The sequence below is a fragment of the Prionailurus viverrinus genome, chromosome C2 (assembly GCF_022837055.1).
Source record: "Prionailurus viverrinus isolate Anna chromosome C2, UM_Priviv_1.0, whole genome shotgun sequence".
NCBI lineage: Eukaryota > Metazoa > Chordata > Mammalia > Carnivora > Felidae > Prionailurus > Prionailurus viverrinus.
Genome location: NC_062569.1, coordinates 131,542,563 through 131,562,910, shown reverse-complemented (window position 1 = coordinate 131,562,910; position 20,348 = coordinate 131,542,563). Strand labels below are relative to the sequence as shown.

The window sequence follows — 20,348 nt, the reverse complement described above, 5'->3', positions numbered from 1 at the left end:
AAGCCTGAAGTTCGGAACTTGCTTCCCACTAAGGGCTCTGAGCTGTAACCTACGAGAGAGGTTCCAAACTTTCCTAAAACTTCGCTTCTCAGGTCATGGGTCGTTATGCTTTTCCCCAAGGTTAGTTTTACACGAAGAATTCAGGGGAAACCTGCACTTTTAAGTGACAGAGAATTACAAATACTATTATCTTTTTAGAAATCATATGGGGCTTCCTTTCTCAAAGCCGAAGTGGGAATAATCCATGGGAAGGTAAAACATCCTCCCCACTACCATCCTCCTCCAAAATAAGCATTTACTGCATAATGAACAAATGTGGGACAAATATATTCACTTGCAAGATGATGAAGGCGATTGTTGCTTCCCTTGGAAGAGGTTTATTAGATATTGGTTGAAAAGGTTCATTTCTTGAATAATAACCAGGAATAAACTGTGTCCATGTTACCGTGCAGCTTCTTTTCATTTTTAGCCTCACTGCAATCTTGAAAGAGGGCAGGGAAGAGTTAACCTAAGGCCCAGACAGTCCCCTGCTGATCTGTAATGAGTGAGAGCTGAAGCTGAATGTCAATAGCTCCTTGTGAACTTGGGTAACCCAGCTGAGCCCTCTGCTTGCCAGAGCTGGAGGAGGTAATCAGCTTGACCTGTGTGACCTTCCTGAGGCTGTGCTCTGTCCTGCATCGAGAAGCTTCTTTGCATATGATTCCTACATGCTACTCAGTTGAACTTCTTTTAGGAGAACTGATCCTGAGTCAGCCTTAAGAGGAAACATAATATAAATTAGTCAATGCTGGTTGCAGGTTGCACAATATAGTAGATGCTTAAAAAAAAAAAAAAAAGTAATAGGAACACATCCTGGAAACCTCAAAAAGATTTCCAGGAACAGCTATGACATCTGCCCTTCCAGCGTTATTAAAATAAATTGAAGGTTATGTAACAGTTCTATCAGCACTTCAGATTTCTTGTGGAGTTGTGTTTCATCGAGTGCTTTCACCTTTCTGGGTTTGGTAAATGGATTTACTTTTGTTTTATTGTTTACTCATCACTGTTTTCATTGCATAGTCCCAAGGATGCCATACACACAGTGTTTACAGTATAGATTCTAGGTATACTGCATAAGATTTTCTTTGAAATTCTAACAGCATTTTGTCCTTATTCTGTTCAATAAATGAAACTTGAACAATAACTAAACTTCTATCTGGGTCTAAATATGCTGTTATTAGAAGAATATTATTCACTGAGAGAATGAATGTAATTCTGCTGCTAAACTGCATAACTTACATAACCATATCGAAAATGGCACAGTACTTCCCATAAAAGTAAGAGTGATTTGAATCACAAAGATCAACCTATCATAGACTATACAAATCCATACGTAAGTCCCATAACAAATACAGAGTTTATATTCCCAAGAAAATGGGGCTTAAATGTAACAAAAATATTCAGTTAACTTATGCTCATAGGAGTGTTCAAGTATTCCAAATCAAAGGCACATTATTCCTCGAGGAGCTAGAAGCTTTATTCCTACCCTAAAGCAAACTTACCTCCAGGTATATCTATTATGCATATTCAGTCTTTAGAACTGAGGAATCCTTCATCATGACAAATGAATTTTGCCTGGAAAAAATAAATGCCTAAGCTGTAGTTTTCCCTAGTTTTTGTAATAATGAAGTTTAAAATTCTTAGTAAAGAATTGCTCCAGAAAGGTGAAATCTTTATCAAATGCAATCAGCCACCGTCATTACTTTGCAGGTTAAAGGAACACAGAAGATACTGCTGCAGGGTGGGCAAAGGAAGCCAGTAAAGTGGGAAGTCACAATCTGTCGTCAAATATTGTAAAATACTTTGTCGCCTTCTTTGGACAAATGCACATGGTGAAACTGTGGGATGGGGGGAGAAAAAAGCCTACGAACAGTTCTATATTAAGTTTAACATTATACTCTCAGCTTGGTCCTAAGAGAAACAACACAATTATGAACCCTCAGATGAGCCGAGGCAACAGAGGATAAAGATTACTTGAGGGAAATGACACCTATATATTTGACCAAAACTGTCAAACACACACACACACAGAAAAACTACAAACCACTGCACTTTATCCAGACTTGCCCATTTCTGGCTCAAGCGTCGTGTTCACTGACAGCTTGCACATCTCTGAATAAATATCTTAAGAGGACAATTCCCAAAGGAGGTTGATTTTTCAAAACACATGCCACGTGCCCAAGTAAATCATGTATTGAGACTGGACTCTGACAGCCAACTTAAACGAATGAAATATATTTTCCTTGCCGATTTTTAAAAGCTTGTCAAGATTGGCTTGCATGATAACTCGTTATTTTAGCAAAGTCTAAATTTGTATATAGAGTTGGCCTCTAGAAAGTATCACATTTGTTTTGCCCCTAGAATATTTTCTTATTACAAAGATTTGTGGAATTAATGTCTGTGAAAGTAAATGTAAAAAGCAAATCTTCTTTACCTCATGGAATCGCATTATAACTGCACAGGAGCACTTCGCTGCTTTATTTGGAGTGACTTTTTTTGCTCCCCTGTCCCATGTCACCAGCTCTACCACCCACACCTCCCTGAAGGGAGAAGAGCTCTGTCAGAAGACTGCCTGGTAAATCAAAAGCGCTTCGTGGATAGTCATACTGTGTGTTGCACCAGAATGAGCCCTAGTTATGCAGCATTCTCCAAATGACTTTCTGCTGGCTCTCTCTTCAATCAAATGCCTGACACCTGAAATGAATGAGGAGACTTCGGAAATTGCTCTAGTAACTAGGTTAAGCTAAACAAATACACTTAAGTTTTGCCTAGTTCCATACTTCTATAGCCAAATGTGATTTGCACAGATTAGCTGCCAAACGATACTTTTCAAGCGATCTTTACTGAGCTCACAAACATGACCATTGTGCTAGGTACTAAGCAACATGAAGACTGATAATGCTACCATCCCACAGACATTCTTAAGGGCCGTACATGATGGAGACTCTGTCACACTCTGTGATGAGTAAGGGGAAAGAAAGACAATTAAGATAAGATGTCCAATCTACAGGAGTTTCCACTCAAGCAAGAGGAAAAGAGAAGTAATAATTATAATAAATTGTACACAAACCATAAAAGAATTATAAGTCATGTACTGAGTACCCAAAGATGGGAGAAATCGTTGTTGTTGTTTGTTTGTTTGTTTTCTGAGCCACTCAGCAGAGGTGGCCTGAGTGAGGCCTTCAAAGATGGCTTTGAACTAGGAACTGGAGATGCCCAATGCTACTTGAGGATCCATATATTAGTAGGTAGCCCAATGCTGGAAGTGCTGAGACTCATCCTGGGTAAAGGGGAAGAACAACAAAAGCTAGAAGACAGGACAACCAATTTTTATAATGTGTTTATTATGAAAGATTCCTAACATTCACAAAAGGGAGAGAATAATAAAATGATCCCTCAAATAAATGCCCATCACCCACATTTAAAGATTATCAAAATGGTGGCACATTTGTTTTATCTACCTTGTTTTCTTCCTGAGTTTTTTTAAAAAATGTTTAAGTGTTTTTTATTTATTCTTGAGAGAGAGAGAGAGAGAGAGAGAGAGAGACAAAGCATGAGCGGGGGAGAAGCAGAGCAAGAGAGGGACACAGAATCCAAAGCAGGCTCCAAGCTCTGAGCTAGTAGCACAGAGCCCAATGCAGGGCTCGAACTCACAAGCCATGAGACCGTCACCTGAGCTGAAGTCGGACGCTCAACCTACTGAGCCACCCAGATGCCCCTCTTCCTGAGTTTTTTAAAAAGGATATCCCAGACATCTATCAGTTCACCTCTTCTGATTTCAATATGTGTCTCTAAAATGGATGGGCATTATCTTATATAATCACAATGCAGTTATCATGAACAAAATTAGTGATAATTCTGAAGTATCACCTAATAATAGTAGGGCCATATTAAATTTCCCCATTTTCCTCAAAACCGTCTTTTTACATGGCTAATTTATTAAGTTGGTGATGGGTTTTGTTTTCTTAAGCTCAAATGCCATCCCATGGAGTTGGGTAGTATCTCATAGGCAGTGGGATTTGCTGGAGGGCCTGGACTATATCTAAATCCTTATTGAATTGCCCTGTACCTAGCACAGTTCCCAGCCCAGGATTAACCCTACACAAATGTTTGCTGAACTGCACTGACTTGAACTGAATAAAGCTTTTAAGTAGAGTGGCATCTCATCAATACTCAGTTTTAACATAGTGTTAGTGGCGCTAGGAAGGGGCATTGGAAAGCCTGTCCTCACAAAAACTCTGTACGCTCAAGGAGGTGGTAAGACATGTGGTCAAATTGTAGGTGTCAAAGTACTATGAACCATAAACTGGAACTTCATAGAACAGAAATTTCTCAGTTTATAGATTTTCTGAAATGACAAGTCTTTGTGCCTTCTGGGTAGAGGCCATACTTTACTTACCCTTGCATACCTGAATAGACTAATATCCGAACAAACGAATATCAAAGATAGATGTTCCTCAACCAGACCAAAATATTTCCTTCTGATGATTAAAATTTTTAAAATATTTCTTTCAACAGTATTTCGGGTGGGTTTTTCTTGGACTAGCCTGTGTATTCTTAGTACCTAAGTAAAGAAACCACCTGAAGAAAGAGAACTCTATCCAGGAAGAATGGTACTGATCACTGCAGCAAAGTTTCATTGCCTTATACTTTGACACACACTTATACATTTCTTATCCCATTGTTTTGCTTTGTTACTCACAATTAGTGGAATATATAAGTAGTATTATCTAACATTCATAGGTAAGTAAACTGAGGTCCAGAGTAAGGGAGTGCTATAGTCAAGGCCTTGAAGCTATTTATTGGTGGAGGCAATTTGAAGTCAAGTCTTTGGATACCAAGAACAGCGCTGGTGGTTTTATGTTTCAACAATTTTCTTGATTTTAATTTTCCATTCTTAGCATTGTTTTGATTTCAACTGTTCGATGGCACCAAATCTATTGAGCAGAAGAAGCTGGAAGGCAGAGAAAGCTCCCTGTCTTTGTGGGTGAAACAAATAAATAAACTTTAAGCAGTTTGGAGTATCTTTGACAGCTGACAATGTCCTCTTCATATAATTTTTGTAGATTCTTCAGGATCCATTATTATTTTTGAAGCTCTCTTCCAAGAAATAAACAGAATCCTATTTCCCCAATACAGTAGGCCTCTACGTGTAATTAGTGACGTGTTTAATTTGTTCATAGTATCTATAATATATGTATTGTATGAATAGATAATCAGATATTAATACTGCATTGACTTGACATTAAATTTTACTATGAAAATCTTTATAAGATCGGGTTATAGTATTAAAATAAAATGCAGAGAGCAACAATTAGTTCTGGTTCAATTATTCCATGGCAAATTATCTTCCATTATTATGAATAAATGTATATGGATCTTGCATTATTAATATGCAAACCATGAGTTCTGCATTCAGCTTTGTATTGTTGTTCCTTGTATGACATCCATTTTGGTCAGCTCGTATTCTTATTTCCAGTGCTACCTGAGTTTCCAATTTTTAAAAAAAATTTCCCTTGAGGTATTTTATTTTAGAAGGTTTTCCCAATTTTTGAAAATGGAATTGTTTTGCACAAGTACCTGTAGAAAAGACTGTGTAATTGTCAAGTGCTGTGATTTCTAAAACCTAAAGAGATTGGTGTAAGATATGAATAGAGATTATTTTGGATTTTCTTTTATCTAAAAGCCCTAGAAATTTAATTGTAAGATCAATTGTTTCCACTTATGAGTCAAGTCTGCTTATGGGGGCTATATTTAGTTCCAAAATCTCATTGCAGAAGCTTCTGATTGAGATCATACTCTGTATTTTCACACAGTGATTTCTCAGGACACTCCACCGAGGTAGGTGCTAATTTCTATTCTTCTTTATTTCCTACAAGTGGAATTAGAGTGAGAATGTTCAACCAGCCTTTTTTTTTTCCTTTTAAATTAACTTTTAGCACTTGGAACATTCTTGGAAATGAAGGAAATTCATCCACCTAGATCAGGGAGGTGTGCAGATTTACAAGACTGAAGTTTTTTTTTTCCCTCATTTTGTTACAGGATTTGTTACTGATGGGTACCAGGGGAGATGTCCATTGACACTGAAAATATTCTTCAAGGAAGGGGAAGGATAGATGCTATTTAACTTATCAGAGTTGTTGCATTTTGAAACAAAAGAAAAGATTTTTTAGAAGAGTGGAGTTAAGTTGTACACAAAACGTATATTATACACAGTATGGGTGGGGGGGGGGTCCTCTGGTAAGGTTCAGGCAGTAGGAAGTTTACCTTTCAAAAAGATGGTATTGGGGAGGGATGCTGAGAGGCTTACAGCGACTATGTTTCATCTCTTTCTGTCTTGACCACAGCACTGAACCAGAGGCCTTGCATAAAGTAGGTGTTCAATTAAAGCTTGCTGCATGAATAAATGCATGAGCCCAGGTTTATTCTGAAAGAAAACTTACATTCATATCACATAGTATCTATTGGAAGCTCTCAAGTTCAACCCCTATCTCCTCTGGATATCTAGAAGATGCCAGTGTGAGCTTTCTAAAATGCAAACCTGGTCCTGTCATTCTTTTCGCTGATCACCTTCAGTGGCTCCCACTTGCCCATAGGAATCAACCCGAATCTCACAGTGTGACATGGGAAACCCTTGCCTGGGACTCCAGCTTCATCTCTTACTCCCCCTTCCCCACATTCCACCCCCCGCCCCCACAAAAAATTAGATGCATTGACTTGTATTCTCTTTCTGTGTCTTCGTGTATGCTGTTCCAGCTTTCATACTCTTAAGGTACCTGGCTAATCACTACCTATCTTTTAGCGTCAGTTTAAAGCTCACCTCTTCTGAGAAGCTCTCCCTGAAACCCTACTTCCTACCTCCTGGCTGTCTCTCTGTCTAACTATGGAGAAGGTTCTCTGTATCCAGTGGGGTTCTCCATATCTAGTGCGGCTTCCTGTCCTGGGTCTCTGCCTGATTTGCTCTCTGAATAACCCAGGTCTTTTCACCTTTAAATTCAAGGCACTCGGCATTATAATACCAGGTATACAGTAGGAGCTCAAACATGTTGGAGAAAAAAAAAGGGAGCATGGGAAAGAGAAAAAGGAAGAATGTGAGAATGTGGGGGAAGGGAAGGAGGAAGGGAGAGGGGGAAGAAATTACTATTTGTTCAGACCATTTTTCTAGGCTCTCTAAGCCAGAAATAAGCTCTAAGTGGAAAACAATGCCCAAAATTAAAACAAACAAACAAACAAACAAATAAAACTTCTAAACATAAAACATACATTTTAAAGAATTAGCTCTTGGGGCGCCTGGGTGGCGCAGCCGGTTAAGCGTCCGACTTCAGCCAGGTCACGATCTCGCGGTCCGTGAGTTCGAGCCCCGCGTCGGGCTCTGGGCTGATGGCTCAGAGCCTGGAGCCTGTTTCCGATTCTGTGTCTCCCTCTCTCTCTGCCCCTCCCCCGTTCATGCTCTGTCTCTCTCTGTCCCAAAAATAAATAAACGTTGAAAAAAAATTTTTTTTTAAGAAATACAAATGCATCTTTTCCCTTTGTATTTGGGGTTGGCTTTTGCCTATTATTCTACAGAAATATTATAACATAGCAATTTTACATATCTTTATGACATTGATAAAGACGTAAATCTAAAGGATAGCTCTTAGGTTCACTTTCTTCTCTGTTTGAAATTTATAAACATACATTGTTAGGAAAGGAATAGCCCAGTCTTCACTATTCCACAATATAATAAGGAACAATTTTAGGGACGCCTGGGTGGCTCAGTCGGTTAAGCGTCCGACTTCAGCTCAGGTCACGATCTCGCAGTTCGTGAGTTGGAGCCCCGCGTCGGGCTCTGGGCTGATGGCTCAGAGCCTGGAGCCTGCTTCTGATTCTGTGTCTCCCTCTCTCTCTGTCCCTCCCCCATTCACGCTGTGTCTCTCTCTGTCTCAAAAATAAATAAAAAACGTTGAAAAAAATTAAAAAAAAAAAAAAGAATTAGCTCTTATATTTTGTAACTTGTTCATAAGGCTTAAAAGCAATAGTTTTGATACAATTCCTCTTGAGTGGCTACATGATTTAAAAAACAAAAGCAATAATTTTCTCATTAAAGCCTGCACTTTGAAATCAAAGAAAGCATAATTATTTCCAAGTTTATTTGACTCCGATGTTAAGACATAAAAACAATTCAGAAATAACCGAATTCTCACTCTAAAATAGTTTGCTCAAATACCAAGTAAAAAGTCAATTAGTTTGCAGTATCTGGTGTGTTTTGGGGTCATGAGATCAGTCCATTTTACTTCCTCTTTAACATGGGCTGGAGGCTCTTAACTATTTATGGATTTCACTGATCAGCAGGCTCGGCGAAACTGAACCGCTCCAAGTAGCTCCGTATTTTAATAGAAGTGGGGTTTTCTTTAAACAGGGGTGCATTTAAAAAGAACTTCAGATACGTCTGAATATTTTCCTTTATGATATGTAAACGTGCTATCATTTTGAGAAAAATACGCAAAACTAGTCTTGCTAATTATAAAATCTAACACTACAATATGAATTCCTAAGGAAAAAACAAGACCTGGTGCTGGGCATGGGGCGAGAGCATGCGCAAAACACTGAACACTGGCAGACTGTGAGTAGATGACCCCATTTGCTCCTCACGCACACTCCTACCCCTCTCCAAACTGCCGAGATTATCAGAGACCTCAACAAAACAAACAAACAAACAAACGCATACACTCTACAGGGCGGAGAGGATTGGGGTTTGACTTTAAATGTGCCGGTGAAGATAAAACTCCTTGGACTGATTGTTCATGTATGACAATCTTGCTTTGGTTCTAATACTGCCCTTCACCCCTTTGCCACCTGTCCGCTTACAAACATTGAGCCCGGCCGTCGGGAAATCTGCCTATCTCTCAGATCAAGAAACCCTGCCCAAATCCATCCAGCCCAAGGCCGTTCAGTGCAGAACAGCAAGTCTATGGCAAAACTGAGAACCCAGGTCCTGGATTCCCAGTTGGTCGGACCACTAGACCACATTGCACCATCGGAGCAAAGACAAACATGAATTGTTCCAGGGCCGCCTCTGTTTGTTTATGAATGTGTTTGCAGCCGTTCTGAAGCTCTGTTGTCCTCATTTCTCTTTCCTGTTTGCAATTTGTAAGCATTTCTGTCTTCCTTTCCCCTTACCTAACCTATTTCTATGATACCTAACCTATTTCTATGATCACTTTCATTCTTCTGTTTTAAATGGATTCTGGAGCAAGTGAAGAATAAACTAGAACCAAGTAACAGGTTCTGGTCGTCTGGACGTTTCTACCAGGGCATTGATACATATCTTTCTATGGATAATGTTAAGGAAGTGCATCAGTACCAAAGAGTATCTTACAAAACAAATAAAAAAATAAAAGGTGCTTAGAGCAAAAAGCAATCTCCAGCTCTCTCTACACTTTGTGAGTCAAAGAAACTCAAGGCAGTGAGGAGGTGATGGAAGTTAGATCATCGATTATGCTTCTTTTAACCCAAATGCAATGGTGAGTTTACCCAAACTTATAATGATGCAAATGAAACCTTTATTTTCAAAGTGCCTATTTAAACACACAGGGTGTATCCAGTATCTGGAAAGATAGACAGACCCACAGGCAATTTGCAGCTTAAAAAAACATGACCAATGAGACAAAACTGAAAAGCCTCGAAATAAAGCAGGGGGAAAAAATTTAGCGCATCATGATTGCTAACACTTGAGGGAAAAGCAGACACGTTTTAGAGGAGGTCAAGAAGGTAGACAAATTGCCGTTGAACTTTGAAAGTGAACCCTAAGTGTCCAGGAGATTTTCAGCCTAGAGACACTGGTTTTATTTATATCTAATTTCGTCTGACTTTATTCCTTGATAAAGGAATTACAGGTTTATCTGAACACTGTAATTAAAAGCCATGGTCAGGTCAATATTGGGCTCATGAATGTAACGAATATATAATATTTCTATCAGAAATCAAAAACATTCTTGTAAAGGCAAAATTGTTTTCTCTAGTCTGTAAATCTTAGAGCACTTTTCTTATTCTCTCTTGGTTTCTAAGGTCTCTTTCTATTTCTCTTGGTTTCAAAATCTGTGTTTCTGGCCTTGAACCCAGGAGCATGCGAGGAGGGCCACTCAGTCATTGAAGCATCCATCTGGTCACCATGACAAACTGGTCCTATAACTAATAGAGCCAGACCCCTAGGTCTTTGCCCTTGTGTATCTGTAATCTGTGGCTAGTGGCTTCAGCCTGGGCTGAGTGGCAGCAGACAGCCACAGTGACCTCTTATGAGTAACCTGGCCAATAGCCCTGACCCAAGGGTGGGGCTGGAGCATTTCAGTCACGTCCATTGCCTAATCCTCCCAACTCCAGCAGAACCTAAAAGAAGCAGGAATGGGGATGACTCTTACCTCAAAAATGGGTGTAGAAGGAAGAAGAAGGAATATGGCCAAGTAGCTCAAGGGGGTTAGAGGTTCCTGGCCTCCATGTCTTCCCTCTTGGGACAGGCAGGACACTTCAGCTCTAACCGATGGTTAAAGAGGATAAGACCTTTGGAACTGGGAGCTAATGGCCAAATTACTCATTTGTCTTAAAGGAAACAATTTAATTAGGAGCTAAACCACTCCTGATATCCACTCCTGAGAGGAAAGTGGCTCTCAGGATCCCTAGGAACAGAAAGAAGAATGAAATTCCACAGTTGGTTAAAGATTTTAGGAAGCCAGTGCTCCCTGTGACACACCCTGGTTATGATAAAATTGTCAGCCTAATTCCTTGTAGTGGGAAAGCTGGAAAGAGACCAGAGAGCAGTATGCTGGTTTACTATTTCCCATGAGAAGTTTTTGGTCCCTTTCGTGTTCCTGATGGCTCCCTGAAATGTTTTCACAGTTTGGTCTTTGATGATCATATCTGGTCCCAACAATTGCACATAAAAGAAATCTCATGAAACCTTGCTATCATAGAATATTCTTTTGTGTCCTGGTGTCCTTGGTGTTTGGAATCCCAGTAACTACACAATTATGAGCAGAAATTCCCCCACTCAAATTATCCTGGTCATGGCCATCCAGAATGGACACACCTGGAAGAACCAGTTAGTAGAGCTCTGAGTTCTCAGTGGGCATGAAGAGAAATAGACAGTGCTATTTTGCTAACAGAATTCCCCTGAGGCTCACTTCTTGGTGACTTCCAGCAGACCTCTATCCAATTCTCTGATGTAGCTACCCAGCCCAATTCCCTGATGTCGCATATGGTCTGGAGGAAGCTAGTGCTATCCCAAATAAAAGGGGAGGAAGATTCACTCATTCATCCTCTTGACTCAAATGCCTAAAGAAAGAAGAAGCCCTTCTAAGGTTGTAACCCCATTCCCTCTTTGCTTTCTCCTCTTTCCTGGGCTTCAGCTCCATTTCCAAATAAAGACAAGTTGGAGAATCTGGTACTTTTTCATTTCTTTCCTAGAATCTGAGGACATGAAGAACCCATAGAGACTGATTAACTGCTTGTTCAATTAATTCATTTATTCATTCATCCATTTAGCAGGCATCTCTTTAGGACTTGCTTTACCGTAGGCACTTTGGGGGGGGGAGGAGTGTGTTGAAAATGCAAAGACAAAAAATATCAGTTTTTGCCCTGGAGAAGCTTATATCCAGTGCCGGAGGCAGATATGGAAACTAATGCTTTGGGTGTGGTTCACGACTCACCAACTGAGGTGTATGTGCAATAAACATCATGTGTCTGTTTTTTCGTTTGTTTGCTTGTTTTGTTAAGGAGATTAAATGCTACTCTGAACTCTCATCTTACAGAGCATCTGAGAGGTTCAATTTCAGTCATCACTGAGGATCCCTTCCTGCTTTGTCCCTCTGTCATGCAAAGGTCCTGTGTTTTTTTTTAGCCCAGAGCATGTGAGGAGATCCCCTGCAATCTGTCCACACAGACTATCCTGGATGCCCATGGTCTGAGCCTGGCTGGTTGCTTCAGGTCTAGAAGCCCCATTACTTCCATGGTACAGATAGGCTACTGGATCCTTGAGGACCTGGGAGCCAGATGCCTAAGATCAGGTTCCTAGATATGAAGGTAGCCACCCCTTCCCAAAATGTGGTTCTGCTATCTTGCAGGGGCCCTGCCAAGGTCCTGCTGCCCATAACACCATCCAGCTTTGCTCTCTTCTTTGTCTGGGGGCATAGTTTTCTCTGTCTCCCTCATCTGTATTTTCTCTACCCTCACCCTAACAGAATCTGCTCTAGGAGATGATATGTTCAAGGAATGAATAAAAAGTAAGATCTTAGAGATTATTCTGCCCCTGAAACCCAAGAATGAGTGTCTCCTCAACTGTTCTGACCATGGCTCATAGCCTCATCCTAGTCCAAGGCCAGTATCAGAGTATAAGCTTGAGTAAGTGATGCAGGAAGGGAGTAGCTACCTGTGGAGCATTTGGGACTCAGCGAAGTTGATGTTTCCTTGAAATATGCAAGGGCACGGGGATGGTATCTGGGGTCAAAGAACAGAATGTGGAAAATAAACAGAGATAAAAGAGACTTGTGTATTCCAGCCAAGGTGAAAATACTTCTGTAGCTAGTGAGTGTGTCTACACGTGTATGTGTGTGTATGTGTGTGTGTATGTGGTGGGGGTGATAACAAGAAACGAGGCTAGAAAAAAAGGTTGTGACTAAATTCTTATGGTAAGTAAGGGGGTTTTCAAGGTGAGTTTCTAAGGTAAATAGTTTAGGGTCATTGCCTACACTACAGTATAGAGGGGAATCCGTGAACTTTGGAAGCTGTCAGATGTAGCTTGAAATCCAAGCTCCAGTGTTCTCCTGCCATCTGGCCTTGGGCAAGCCTTTTAACCTATGCTTCGATTTCTATGATCTGTCAAATGGGCATAGATGATGGTAACATCTACCTTCAAGGTTTTTTTTGTGTGTGTGTGAGAATTGAACAAGACAGCATATGTAAAGCATCTGCACAGTCCTAGGCATGTAGAAGTATTAAATAAATGTTAGCCCAGTAATATTACATTTGTAAAATTATTTTTATGCCACTAGATCCACAGCAACATGGAGAGGTAGGGCTGGCATGTATTACAGTACCATCAGGCAGCTTACAGAAGCATCCAGGGATCAGAATTTAAAGTGCTCATTGGACCAAACATACTGGCAGACATAAGATTTCATGTGACATTATGGATGACAACGGCCCCAAAGGTCAGAAGAGATGTACTTCAGGAGCAGCAGGTGGAGGGTGACGGGGGTGATGATTTCACCAGTGGAAAGGCAGTGTCTGGCACCCAGACACTACCCAAGTTGTTTTGAGATTCCCCAAAAGAACATGATAAAAACAAAAATGAGCAATCAAAAGATGGCAAGTGGTGCCTTCGTTTGCAAGGTCTGCTGTAACAAAGTACCACAAGTCGGAAGATTTAAAACAGTAGGAACTGGGGCGCCTGGGTGGCTCAGTCGGTGAAGCATCTGACTTCAGCTCAGGTCATGATCTCGCAGTTTGTGAGTTCGAGCCCCGTGTCAGGCTCTGGGCTGAGAGCTCAGAGCCTGGAGGCTGCTTTGGATTCTGTGTCTCCCTCTCTCTCTGCCCCTACCCCACTCACACTCTCTCTCTTTCTCAAAAATAAACATTAAAAAAAAAATAGAAATGTATTCTCTCACAGCTCTGAGGGCTAAAAGTCCAATATTGAGTTGCCAAGAGGACCATGCTTCCTCTGAAATCCCGGGTAGAATCCTTTCGTGCCTCTTCCTAGCTTCTGGTGGGAGCCAACAATTCCTGGGACACCATGGATTGCCTCTATTGTTACATGGTGTTCCCCCGTGTGTCTGTCTCCATGTCTTTTTTCTTCTTCTTCTTTTAATGTTTATTTCTTTTTGAGGGAGGGAGAGCATGAGTAGAGAAGGTGCAGAGAAAGAGGGAGGACAGAGGATCTGAAGTGGGCTCCATGCTGACAGCACACAGCCCAATGTGGGGCTCAGACTCAGGAACTGTGAGATCATGACCTGAGCCGAAGTCAGATGCTTCACCAACTAATCCACCCAGGCACTCTTCTTTTCTTCTTCTTGTCATGACCTCAGTCATATTGGATTAAAGGTCCACCTGCTTCATAGGACCTCACTTTAACTTACATCTTCATCATGTCTACAAAGACTATTTCCAAATAAGATCACATTCACAGATGCCAGGGCTGAGGACTTCAACAAATCTTTTTGGGGAACATAATTCAACCTACAAGTGATGTTATGGAAAGAGAACTGGGCTGAGAGCTGTGTCTGTGGTAAAGTTACCTGTTGGGGGTCAGGTGTATATTTGTGAAATTAGGAGTGGCTCTAAAATGCTATGATTGTCTGAGCCTCTCTTGATCCTAAAAATGAAATACATCTAGAGGCAAAAACTGAAGTAACTAATTGAAACCATGTGTTCAAATCAAAACTGCAGTTTGAGGAACCAGGGATTACATAACTAATAACCTAAGCCCTTAGTGACCCTGGCTACATTAGGAAGCAGTGCTTATGAAAGAATGCACTTCATTTGAACAATTTCTTCAGTCGGGCAGAGGATAGATTTTCTTGTGTAACTGACATTTCCCACCCCTCCCTTAAAATGTGCTTTGGTAAATACATTTGAAAGAAACAAATGAAGTGCAAGAAAGTTTAATTTACTCTCTAAATCTCATCTTCCTATACAATGGAAGTATAGGAATTGTGAGTGTTGGAATAAAACTATTTTCAACCCCCCCGCCCCCGGCCTTAGGTTAATTGTGAAACAAAGACCACTGAAGACCTCCCATTCATCATTTACATCTGCCTTCTCACCTTCCTTAACTTTCATCCCCGATTACAGTAATATATACATAATACACACACACACACACACACACATATATATATATATATATATATATATGTATATGTAGTTTTCTCAGTAGTACAAGTGATATGTGGGTCATGTTTTCCAGTGTGATTTTTGTCCTCCGAACATGCCACATTGTAATGGAATCTTGCCTATTGATATCCAGCCAACCATTCCCACATCATATTTTCTCATCATTACATGTTTTATGATTTGATTGTATATTTGCATAAGGGGCAACTGCTAGGATTCCATCTTGGGTTGACACTTACCCAGTCTTCCTAATAAGGATATAAAAGTTTGGTAGATCTTAAAAGGTAGTTCAAATGGGAAGAGAATTCTTTTAGGGGGATAGTTTGAGAAGAGACTTAGGGACTGAAGAACATAGCACGTTTTTGAAGGAAATTGATTTATTTCATTAGTGATCTAGTCTCCGATGAGCCTGTAAAAGGCATGGTGGGCCCCAATTACAAAAGGGCTTTGTCTGCAAGACTGAGAATGTTGGAATTTATTCTGTGGGCAGCAAAGAGCCCATGAAAGTTTTGGGGAAGGTGGTTAACATTTGAGTGTTTTAGGAAGCTATCCTGTTAGCAACACAGAAGGTGGGCTGGTGAGGGAGAATCTGCATTTGCAGAGACCATCTGTGAGGTCATTACAAAAGTCAAAGCAAGAGGTAATTCCAGCCCGCACCAAGCTAGTGATGTTGGGAGAGAAATGGAAGGTATAGATATGAGAGACAGGGCAGACCCAGAAACAATTGGTCATTGGCACGAAAGTGGGACTTCTGGTCCTAGTAAACGGAGGAATGATGTGACCCCATGATGTGACCATGAATGTGTGAGAAGGACTGTGTTCTATTTTGGACGTGTTGAGTTTGAGGTGACTTCAGGACAACCCAGTGAAGATGTTCCCTGGGAAGCATGAGGTCACTATCTCTGCTCTGGCATGTTTATAAAGAAGAATCCCAAGGGCACAGACTACAGCTCAGTGTCCTTTGCTGAATTCAGATGCCCTGCACTGTGTTTACTGAACACATAGGGGTCACACAGAAAATCCAGGTTAAGATCTTTACACAGCATTTTTCATCGAACATGCAAGAAAGTCATTAGCAACCCCACCTATCTATTCAGCCATAGATGCAGAAAACTTGTAGTTCTAACATTCTTAGTGTAGCAACTTTTGAACAGGACATCTTCCTAAAATCAGCTTTTTACTGGGGAGTGAAAAGTGATGCAGGAATAGCCTGAAGTCACGTGTTCCATATCCCTAAGAAATGGGAGTCGATTTCAGAAGCCTGAACTCCCAGATGCCTACTTTCATCAGGTTACTTTTTTTTTCTTTGGTAGTTGATATATTAACATTATACATTACAGTAGTTTCAAGGATCCTGTTTGAGAAGAATGATGAGAAAAAGTGTTTTTTACCCATAAAATGGTGGTAGGAGGATGGGGGGAGAGAAGGGTGGGTTAGATGCCAAAAGCGATCATGTGTTCTAGATATGCTCTTGGTTGGTATGCTCATAAAAATAATTTACAGGGGGAAAGTTGACATGGGGCCACTTTGTGTCCTTACAAGCAGTGCCTTCTGACTTCAGTCAAGAGAGACAAAAATATGAATAGGGCAGAGGTAAAGAAACAACATGACATGCTGACATGTGGAGACGCAGCACCAAAAACAGTTATCTTGCCCCATTTGACAAGGGAAGTTCATTTGCTTTTCTGTCCACTCAGGCAGGATGGAATTGGAGAAGGTATTCTGCACCAGAAGCCAGGATCTCTGGGTTCCAGTTCTGACTGTGCCCCTAAAGAGAAGTTCTGCTACTCACCTTGGGTAAATCACGTCACCCTCTGCATGGTGGCAGTTTGGCTATAATTTTCTCTCCTTCACTCGTCACCTTCTCCATTGATTCTCCAACCCTTCAACCTTCTTTAAGTAATCACTCATGAGATACATAAAATACCTCTATATTTTTGGATGTTGTATATTTCCTACTGAGAGAAGCTCCTCTTCTTGTGGCGAATAATGAAAATTACAAGTGCCTGGCTCATTTGTGTCAAGATGATATGAGGAAACTGAAGGTCACTTTCAGCATACTTTACCATGCCTCCCAGGCATTGCTGATAAGAAAAAGACAGAAGGACAAAGACAAAATTAACTTTTAATTTCCCATCCAAGCTACAACTAACAGAAACAGAGAGACGGGTAAGACTGTCTTCTAATATACAAGGGAGAATTATATATTAAATATCTTATCTGATTTAACTTATCAGAGATAACCAAGCATGCGACTATTTAAATCTATATTTATAGGGAAGGTCTCTAGCTCTGAGCTCCAATAAATTTCAGTGACACATTTTCATATCTAGTATCAGTCCAAAAATCTTTTGGCCCTAAATTAGATGAATAAATAAACAAATCAGATACATTAATTTTCTCTTTGGAGTAGTTTTCTTTCCAAGCAATCACTCAAGTTATTTACATGCTGATAGAAGACATTACTTAACATAATGAGTAATTTTCTCACTCTGCAAGGTATTAGCCACCAAACAGGCTTCAGTAATTTTTTTTTTAATTCTATAGCCTCACCAGGTATCTTAGTAAAGAACCTGATTTTTTTTTTGTATCTGACTTATTTTATGAAATTGGATCAATAATTATGACAGCTAAAGCATTAGCCATATAAGCCACCAGACAGTATGTCGAGGATATATAACTATGGGCAATGAATTAATTTTGCAGGATACCCCATCCATAAATGAGCTATGAAGCTTAAAGAAAAGGACTAGCACTTTCAAATGATAGATTTCAAAACAATTTTTGTGTGAGGTCTTCTTATAGAAACTTTTCATCTTCGCGAAGCATGTCTTAATTCCACCCATTTTATGACCGCAAGCAAGGCACATCCTTGGCTTCAAAAAAGTCCAATTCAGCAACAAAGTTTAAACATATATATAAATGAATTAATTATCACTTTGTTGCTTACAGATTTATTCTTTATTTTACAAATGTACAGTTTATTGCATTTAAGTCTAATCTGATTTCTATAATAATGGTTGCTCAGAAGCCTATTTATTGTATAAAACTCTTTGCTCTTTTTCAATACTCAGGATTTCTACTGAATAGCAATGCACCACTCAAGAAATATGTATGATACCAGCTTTAGATTTGACAAGCTCTGAAACTGGCAAAGGAATAAGCATTCCTCCAAAGACAGTAGTCAAAAGCTACATAATAATTCTACTTTATCCTAAGTCAGTGCAGTGTAGGAATTCACAATGAAACAAGAACTCCAAGGGAAAATAATAATCTTGGACTCTATAGTCCAGGCAGTATACATAGCACATACAATCTGACTATCCAGAGTTTCAATCTTCAAAATTCCCCTTTGCTGAGAGAACGTTAAATATTCTTTTAGAAGTCCTAGGCTTAGTCTTAAACAGTAGAAATAGAGGTGATATTTAAATAGAGAACTATGGGAGGAATTAAAAGTATTTTCATTTTATGTTTAAACAAGGTGTGTAGGTTTCTGAAGCATGGAGTTTTACAAAATAACATTTAAATTGTTATTAGTGGTAATAGTCCATCGTAGAAAATAACAGATAAGCAAAAAGAGTAAAATAAATGTCATCCATAGTTCCAAAATTACTAATATACATACATTCTGTTATAAGTTGAGTTGTGTCCTCCAAAATTCAAATGTTGAGGTCCTAACCCCCAGTACCTGAGAATGTTCCCTTCTTTGAGGTAGTCTTTACAGACACAGTCAAGTTAAAGTGAGGGTATTAGATTGGGTCCTAATCCAACATGACTTACAAAAAGGAGAAATTTGGTCACAGACCTACTGCACATAGGAGGAAGGCAATGTGGAGAGACATAGATAAAAAACACTGCCTACAAGCCAGTGAGAGAGGCCTGGAACAGATCCTTCCCTCCCAGCCCTCACAAGGAACCAGTCTTGCTGACACATTAATTTTGGACCTATAGTCTCCAAAACTGTGAGACAACAAACTTATGTTGTTGAAGCCACCTGGTCCATGGCGCTTTGTTATCGGCAGCTCTAGAAAACTAATACACTGTTCATCTTTTTGCTGAGTGTATATATATATATACACACACACACACACACACACACATACATACATGCATATACACATATGTATAAATATTTTTGAGTTGATACAATAATTTAATACTGTTTTATAATTTTTTTTTCATTTTACATGTAGGAACATCTCCCTATGTCTTAAGATATACCGATGATGATGATGATGACGATGATGATGATGTTGATGATGGAAAGGTTAACTTTGAACGAATATTTATTAGGTACCAGGCACTGTTCTAAGTATTTTATGTCTACTACTTTAATCTTTATGACTTCCAGAAGAACATAATTCTTATTGACTATATAGTATTCCATTATATGAACATATCTAGATATTTGAAGTGTATCTTATTATTAAATATTTAGATTAATTCCATATTTTGGCTTAAATAAACATCTCTACCATAAGCATCTTTATATCACAGTCAAGATGCATACATATTACCTTCTTGGGATGAGAGTCTATGGATTCATAAATTTAAAAGTAATTTAGCAAAATGTACATATTTATATAATACATATTTTGTTTTAAAATATATGTAAATATAATATATACGTGTGTGGGGGGGGAGAGAAAGAAAGAGAGAAAGAAAGAAAAGAAAGAAAGAAAAGAGAGAAAGAAAAAAGAAATGAATTATCTTCTAGGATATTCATACAAATTTTACCAATTTTTATTCCCTCAGAAATAAAAGGAAGTACCTATTTCCCTTTATCCTCTTCTTTCTTAAAACCCAATTTGTAGGTAAACAATTATCTTACTGCCTTAATTTGTGTGTTCCTGACTTCTAAAAACTTGAACTTTGAAAGTCTGTGCTTTAGTCCTTCCTTTTTTATTTTTTGGTGAATGTTTTGTTTGTTTACTTTTAGTCTGAAGTCACAGCAACAGTCTTTCTCTCTGGGTTATTTTTATGATCCTTCGATTTCCCAATGTCTTCTCTGGTTTAAGAGTTAACATCAGTCATTCTTTGGTCACTTCTAACCCACAATGCTTCTTGTCCATTCTAGGGTTTCTGACAACCTCAATCAAACAGAACACAAACACACACCAAGAGATAAAATATAAAGGTCTCTACAATGAAGGAAAATGCAGTCATGAAGTTCACGCGTATTGCTCCAAAACAGACCCTTATAACAGAGTTTGTTTATACAAATTTTCATGACAAAATAGAAGAATCTGAGAGAGAAAACGAATACATTCTGCATCATTTTGCTAAGATGACTCTGACGCTAGCTCACATTAAATGCAAACAGTCTTACTTCTTGTCGGAAATTTTCTCTCTGCACCGTCTCTTCTGTACCCTAACTTCATCTTTCTTACTCCCTTCTCCAGGATTCAAATGTTACTATAGAGATTTAAATATGATTTTTTCTGCAC

The 20,348-nt window shown here is 39.4% G+C and overlaps 1 long non-coding RNA gene across 1 annotated transcript; it reads right to left on the bottom strand.

The window, feature by feature from the left end:
* Nucleotides 1–361: 361 nt before the first annotated feature.
* Nucleotides 362–16,980, bottom strand: LOC125175492 (uncharacterized). Its single transcript, XR_007155832.1, has 2 exons — nt 16,694–16,980; nt 362–754 (listed from the first exon to the last, which is right to left on the bottom strand). It is a non-coding gene; the product is annotated as an uncharacterized LOC125175492 (long non-coding RNA).
* Nucleotides 16,981–20,348: the final 3,368 nt, after the last annotated feature.